The following is a 7922-nucleotide window of genomic DNA, read 5'->3' as shown; positions in this document are numbered from 1 at the left end:
CCTAATTACTTATCTCCTGGAATTTTTTTTTATCCATACCAGGGAGGTAAGATATACTTTTTATCTAAGTGGGCAGAGAAATAAAGAGAGAAAAGGACTTTAATTATCAATATGGTGTGAGTTTTGATGGGCAACTTGAAAATTTTTCCTTTTCTGTCTTTGGGTTCCTCAGTTTGCAAAGCTAGATTCTCATATTAAGAAACATAAGATTAACCAATGTACCATCTTCACTTCTGTTCTTTTTAACTTGTGAGGTATTTAATTAATGAGTGTGTGTGTATATATATATATATGTATGTATATGCACACATATATACATATATACACACATACATATATAAATGTATATGTGTAAATACACACATTTATATTCTAGTTGTTGAATATTGTGTTTAAAGATATAGATTTGTTATCCATTTTCCATTTTCTTTTGGTCTGATATAAAAGCATTCCCCAATTTGGGGAAGGTCACTATTCCTCTTCATATATTACAACTAAGAGACATTTAGACTCCCATATTAGCAATAGTTTATTTAAGTCACATCTGACCCCTAGTATCAATCTCCTTATCACCTAGGGTGGCCTGATCTACTGGATTTTATATATATATTTTAAAGATTTTATTTATTTGAGAGAGAGAGAATGAGAGATAGAGAACACGAGAGGGAAGAGGGTCAGAGGGAGAAGCAGACTCCCTGCTGAGCAGGGAGCCCAATGTGGGACTCGATTCTGGGACTCCAGGATCATGACCTGAGCCGAAGGCAGTCGCTTAACCAATTGAGCCACCCAGGCGCCCATCTACTGGATTATATTATCCACATAGGCTCAGGAGAAGTGTTTTTTTTTTTTTTTCTTTTTTCTTTTTTTACGATTTTTCTTTTTTTTTAATTCACTTGAGAGAGAGTGGGAGAGGGGGAGAGCACAAGCAGGGGAAGCAGCGGACGGAGAAGTAGACTCCCTGCTGAGCAGGGAGCCCAATGCGGGGCTTGATTCCAGGACCCTAGGATCATGACCTGAGCCTAAGGTGGATCCTTAACCAACTGAGCCACCCAGGCATCCCCAGAAGTGTTTTTATTAGCTCTTTCCTTTGCTGCCCCACACTAAGAACGCAGTCATTGTCTACATTAGCTGCTGGTACGCATTTCTCACATACAGGACAGCCAGGAGAATCTGAACATATTTAACCTAGGTATATTGCTTGTCTCAAATCTAAAAATTAGAATAGAACATTAGGTAGAAATATGAATAAAGCCTGGACTTCTTTTTGCTACTAATAGTGTATCAATACTGGTTTCTTGTGACAAGCGTACCATACACTTGCTAACAGTAGAAAAATTGGGTGTGGAGTGCATGAGAACTTCTCTCAACTTTTCCATAAATCTAGAACTATCCTAAAATTAAAAAAATTAATGGAAAAAAGTCTAAAAAATGTAAAAACAAGTCACCCTGAAACTTCAAATATAAGATATGTAAGGTCTCATTCCCACTTAGTCAATATTCCTTGTGTTTTAGTCAGGTATAATATAGAAGGAAAGTCTAAACATGTTCACAATTTACAACACTGAGGCCTTTTAAAAAAATGGTTTGTCCTGTTGGACATAATGTATATGGCGCTTGGTTAGGCATTATTTATTATACACAGAAATTATAGGTGGAGAAAGAAGAATTTAGAGGCTTTCTACAACTATGATCCTGAGTAATTTAATATTATAATCAGAATCAAAAGGAAATTGCTGTCTTGATTGACCCCCTCCTTTTTATAGGACTATGTGACAAGACTTACTTATAAGGGGAAAGAACAGCTGAGGAATCATGTTCTCAGTGACAGCTGATACTCTCTGCGCCCAGATCTTCCAAGTGTTCCTCATGCTTAACTGTACCATTTGCTGTATAAGTTTTTTTAGATGTTTACCAAAATGCAGGGGGATGGCAGAGAAGGGAAAAATTTATTACTGAAGGTGGCTCATCATATTCTACCTTCTAATTTCTTTGTGTTTTTTTTTTAAACCACATGGTCAAGGTTTGCCACACATTAATCTATTTCTTGTATGATAGTGTGGGTTTGTAGGTTCTTTTGGCTAAGGTAAAGTACATGTTTTATGTTAACTATACTGGAATTAAAATTAAATTAAATTATAAATAAAGAAATACTTCTTTTCCGCTTGGAAAGGCTAGGTCTGGGGAATGAGAACAACCAGTATTTCTCCTTCATTTTACTGGTCCTTTCCACAGCCTAACATGCTTAACCACTGACTAGACAACCACAGGGACTGATGTATTCCACACATATTGACCATCTATTATATTCTAGGTCCTGTTATAATAGGCATTAGGATTACTGGGTGAATAAGACAGATTGGGTCCTGTTCTCTTGGACTTCTGTTGGAGATTAGGGGCTATAAAAGTCAATGATCAACTACATGAAATGATTGCACATTGTCACAAGGATAGACATAACTCATTTTACTGTGCTTTGCTTTATTGTGATTCACAGATAGTGTGTGTGTGTGTGTGTGTGTGTGTGTGTGTGTGTTTGACAAATTGAAGGTTTATGGCAACACTGTGTCGAGCAAGTCTACTGGCGCCATTTTTCCCAATAGCATTTACTTACTTCGTGTCTCAGTGTCATGTTTTCATAATTCTCACAATATTTTTAGCTTTTCATTATTATTATATTTATTATGGTGATCTGTGTTCAGTGATTACAGCTTGCTAAAAGCCTGGATGGTAGTTAGAAATTTTTTAGCAATAAAGTATTTCCCAATTAAGGTATGTACATTTTTTTTAGACATTAAGCCATTGCGACTTAATAGACTTCGTATAGTGTAAACATAATTTTCATATGCACCAGGAGACAGAAAAAATACACTGGACTCACTTTGTAGTGACGTTTGCTTTATTTTGGTGGTCTGGAACCAAACTAGCAACATCTCTGAGCTATGCCTGTAATACAAAGAAAACAAGCCCAGTACTATGAAAGTAATGAGGTGAGGTAGGGTGGACACTCACTTTACATAGGCATCTGTGAGGAGATGCCATTTCAGCTTAGAAAGAGACCCTATAAAGAAAGGTACTTAATTTCTACTTCCAGATTTCCTGAGAATTTTACTTAGAGCAGAAGTAATGATACCATATAATTTGCAACTGTGTGTTATTAACCATTTACAAAATGAGTTCAAACTGTATAATGTAAAAAAAAAAAGTAAAATGTATATACCCTTCAAGTCAGCAATTCCAATTCTTCGTAATTATTAATGATTCTCCACCTTGGTTGCATATTAAAATTACCTGGGGAGATTTTATTAAATACCCATGCCTGGGCTCCATTCCCAGATTCTGATTTAACTGGTCTAGTGGAGGGAGAGGCTGGGGAGCATGGGCAGCGGTATTTTTGAAAGCTCTCCACATGTTTTTAACATGAAGCCAGATTTGAGAAACGCTAACTATAAATACTCACACCTATGAACCAGGAGCCTGAACAAAGATGATACTACAGTATTGTTTCTAATAGGAAGAAGATCACAACATGAATGCTTGTCAATAAAAGTTGGTGAAACTGACATGGTACATGTGTTTTTTTTCTATTCAATTCTAAGGAATAATGAGGTAGGCCAATATATTCTGATATAGAAAGATCTGTAAGACATGAAAATAGCAAGTTGCAGAATATGGTGTATAGTTTGATACCATATGTATAAATAAACTCACAAAAATCTATGTAATTCTATATGCACGTATGATGCGTATCTGTGTTGGCTACTGTTCAGATAGGGGAGAAAAAGAGTTGGGAACTTCAGAAAGATCCAAGCTGAGTGTAGGTTCAGGGATAGTAGGGAAAGATTAGGAAGACTACCTCCTATAATGCCTCAGGACAATGAAGCATGATGTCAAGATTTAGGATATGAATTTGAAAATGATGTCACTATGTTTCCTAAAATGGTCATGGCTAAGTGTGTTGCAGTGGAAAGGTGATAGCTGAAAATGGCTTGGGATCTGGAACGAGAAGGTACAGGCACTCACTTTCACAGTCTCACTCATTGTTAAGTTCTCCCTTTAACGGCTCTCTCTCTCTCCCTCTCCATGCTTTCTCTGTTGTGCCCAATTTGTGGATCTCTGGGATACATACTCTACATAGACACACACACACACATACACACACACACACACTACAAGGACTCATAGGCTCACTGACACACACACCCTACGAGGACACACAGACTCACTGACACACACACACACGCACATGCACACACACACCGTACAAGACACACAGACTCATTGGTATGCACATGCACGTGCACGCACACATCTACAGCCTTCTTTGGCAAACAAGTATAGCCCTGAAGAATTAGATCATGCTAAGAGCTTCTTATTATTTATCAAAGGAGATGAGTTTTGAATGCTTATAACTGTGATGTGAAAAATAGTAATATATGTAGATTCACAGCTTCCGCCCACAGCATTTGTCCTCTGATGAAAGAGAAAAATATTCTAAACAGTTTCTGTGAGGAATGCAATTAAACAAAGAACCACGCTGCTCAGGGGTTACTACGAAGGAAGGTGAGAGCTTTGGGGAGCTCCCTGGGGTGGACACAGGTGCTGGTGGAGAACCAGGGTGGCAGGACAGGGTGGGGGTCCCCAGGGGTAAACAGAGAGATGGGGGACATGGGCATTTTGAAGTACTATAGAGTAAGAGATGACAGGAAATTATAATAAGAGTTGTAGTGGACTAAGTTCTTGGACTTCCTTGATGTTTTATATAGAGAGAGGTGAATAAATGTAAACTCCTCTTTGGGCTGGATTTATCTTTTATTTATTTATTTTGAAAGATTTTATTTATTTGACAGAGAGAGAACAAGCATGGAGGGGGAGTGTCAGGCAGAGGGAGAGGGAGAAGCAGACCCCCTGCTGACCAGGGGCTCGATCCCAGGACCCTGAGATCATGAGCTGAGCTGAAGGCAGACGCTTAACTGATTGAGCCACCCAGGTGCTCCTGGATTTCTTTAATCTGTGACAATACTCAGGGTTGTGGCTGACATATATTAGCTGCTCAGAGTTTATGATGAATAGATCATTTTGGACAACGACATGTAATTGTTTAAAGAAAATGAGTTTTATCTGAAACCACAAGGAAAAGCAAGATGATTTTAAAAAAATGTGTCAGCTGGCAAGTGAATAACTGGCAACAACTTTTAATAGAAGTTTTGGATTTCTATTTAAAATCAGGGCTGTGAGCTGACTTGGAACTCCTATTTTTCAGGTATAGGATGTGTCATTGCTGAACTCAGAGTCATATCTTTCCATTAGCCATGGACAGAGCCTATAGATTGACTCTATGCCCCTATTTTGATGATAATGCAGTATAGAGAGCCTGTTGTAGGTGTCGCTATGTTTACAGCAATATGTTTTTATTAAAGAGGGATTACTTGCTTTAGATGTGGGATGGGTGAAAAAATATTACTTATGATTTTTGAAAAAATATATTAATGCAAATATGTAGTAAAGTTTCCAAGTGTCTACTCATTGAATACCAAGTGTTTAGCATACACTACACCTACCTTGTGTAGAGCCCTGGATACAGATCAAGAATACAATCAAATCAGGTTAAAAAAAATTTTTTTAAAGAGAGGAAGAGGGTTGCCTGCATGGCTCAGTACGTTAAGCTTCCAAGTCTTGATTTTGGCTCAGGTCATGATCTCAGGGTTGTGAGATTGAGCCCCACATGGGGCTTCACATGCTGGGAATGAAGCCTGCTTAAGAGTCTCTCTCCCTCTCCCTCTGCCCTTATGCTCCTGCCCTTGCTTGCTCATGTGCTCTTTGTCTCTCTCTCTCTTTCTCTAAAAAAAAGAAAGAGGAAAAAAATAGTATCTGTGGTCTTAGTGAACTTTTTTCTTTTTTTTGTAATTCAAATTTCTTTTTCCCCCTTTTTAAATTTTAAATTCAATTAATTGATGTTTATGATATTATATTAATTAATATCATGTGCCCTCCTTAATGGCCATCACCCAGTTCCCCCTCCCCCCACGTCCCTCCCCTCCAGCAACCCTCAGTTTGTTTCCTATGATTAAGGGTCTTTGCCCTTTCTCTGGGGAATCACCATGGCGGCTGGGACCCTGTACACATGTCCTGAAAACTGGAAGGCCCTCAAGGCTCTCATTGCTGCTCAGTACAGCGGGGCCCAGGTCCGCGTGCTCTCTGCACCACCCCACTTCCACTTCGGCCAAACCAACCGCACCCCTGAATTTCTCTGTAAATTTCCTGCCGGCAAGTTTCCAGCGTTTGAGGGTGACGATGGATTCTGTGTGTTCAAGAGCAATGCTATTGCCTACTATGTGAGCAATGAGGAGCTGCGGGGAAGTACTCCAGAGGCAGCAGCCCAGGTGGTGCAGTGGGTGAGCTTCACTGATAGCGACATAGTGCCCCCAGCCAGTACCTGGGTGTTTCCCACTTTGGGCATCATGCACCACAATAAGCCAGCCACAGAGAATGCAAAGGAGGAACTGAGGAGAATTCTGGGGCTACTGGATGCTCACTTGAAGACGAGGACTTTCCTGGTGGGCGAATGTGTGACACTGGCTGACATCACAGTTGTCTGCACCCTGTTGTGGCTCTATAAACAGGTCCTGGAGCCTACTTTCCGCCAGGCTTTCCCCAATACCACCCGCTGGTTCGTCACCTGCATCAACCAGCCACAGTTCCGGGCCGTCCTGGGGGAGGTGAAGCTCTGCGAGAAGATGGCCCAGTTTGACACTAAAAAGTTTGCAGAGAGCCAGCCTAAAAAGGACACCCCATCGAAAGAGAAAGGTCTTGGTAAGAGAAGCAGAAGCCCCAGGCTGAGTGGAAAGAGGAGAAAAAGGCCGCTGCCCCTGCTCCTGAGGAGGAGATGGATGAATGTGAGCAGGCATCGGCTGCTGAGCCGAAGGCCAAGGACCCCTTTGCTCACCTGCCCAAGAGGACCTTTGTGTTGGATGAATTTAAGCACAAGTACTCTGATGAGGACACTCTTTCTGTGGCGCTGCCATATTTTTGGGAGCACTTTGATAAGGATGGCTGGTCTCTGTGGTACGCTGAGTACCGCTTCCCTGAAGAGCTCACCCAGACCTTCATGAGCTGTAACCTCATCACTGGAATGTTCCAGCGGTTGGACGAGCTGAGGAAGAATGTCTTTGCCAGTGTCATCCTCTTTGGAACCAACAATGGCAGCTCCGTTTCTGGAGTTTGGGTCTTCCAAGGCCAGGAGCTTGCCTTTCTGCTGAGTCCAGATTTGCAGGTGGATTATGAGTCATATACATGGTGGAAACTGGATCCTGGCAGCGAAGACACCCAGATGCTGTTTCGAGAGTACTTTTCCTGGGAGGGGGCCTTCCAGCATGTGGGCAAAACCTTCAATCAGGGCAAGATCTTCAAGTGAACATCTCTTGCCATCACCTAGCTGCCTGTACCTGCCCTTCAGGGAGATGGGGGTCATTAAAAGAAACTGAACATTGAAAAAAAAAGTCTTTTATGGTTTGTCTACCTCTCTGATTTTGTCTTGTTTTATTTTTTCCTCTCTTCCCCTATGAGCCTCTGTTTCGTTTCTTAAATTCCACATATGAGTGGGATCATATGATAATTGTCTTTCTCTGATTGACTTATTTTGCTTAGCATAATGCCCTCTAGTTCCATCCATGTCATTGCAAATGGCAAGATTTCATTTTTTTGATGGCTGCATAATATTCCATTGTGTATATATACCACACCACATATATTTATCCGTTCACCTGTCGATGGACATCTGGCTCTTTCCATAGTTTGGCTATTGTGGACATTGCTGCTATAAATATTGGGGTATAGGTGACCCTTCGGATCCCTACATTTGTATCTTTGGGTTAAATACCCAGTAGTGCAATTGCTGGGTCATAGGGTAGCTCTATTTTCAACTT

General features: G+C 40.7%; 1 pseudogene; it reads left to right on the top strand.

Annotated features, from left to right (window-relative positions):
* Positions 1–6083: 6083 nt before the first annotated feature.
* LOC114216003 (elongation factor 1-gamma pseudogene) lies at positions 6084–7441 on the top strand (annotated as a pseudogene).
* Positions 7442–7922: the final 481 nt, after the last annotated feature.

Source organism: Eumetopias jubatus, unplaced genomic scaffold (assembly GCF_037043125.1).
Source record: "Eumetopias jubatus isolate StellerSeaLion01/CBP00866 unplaced genomic scaffold, mEumJub1_p1.0 scaffold_3, whole genome shotgun sequence".
NCBI lineage: Eukaryota > Metazoa > Chordata > Mammalia > Carnivora > Otariidae > Eumetopias > Eumetopias jubatus.
The sequence above is the reverse complement of the archived record's forward strand: the minus strand, read 5'-3'. Positions and strand labels throughout refer to the sequence as shown.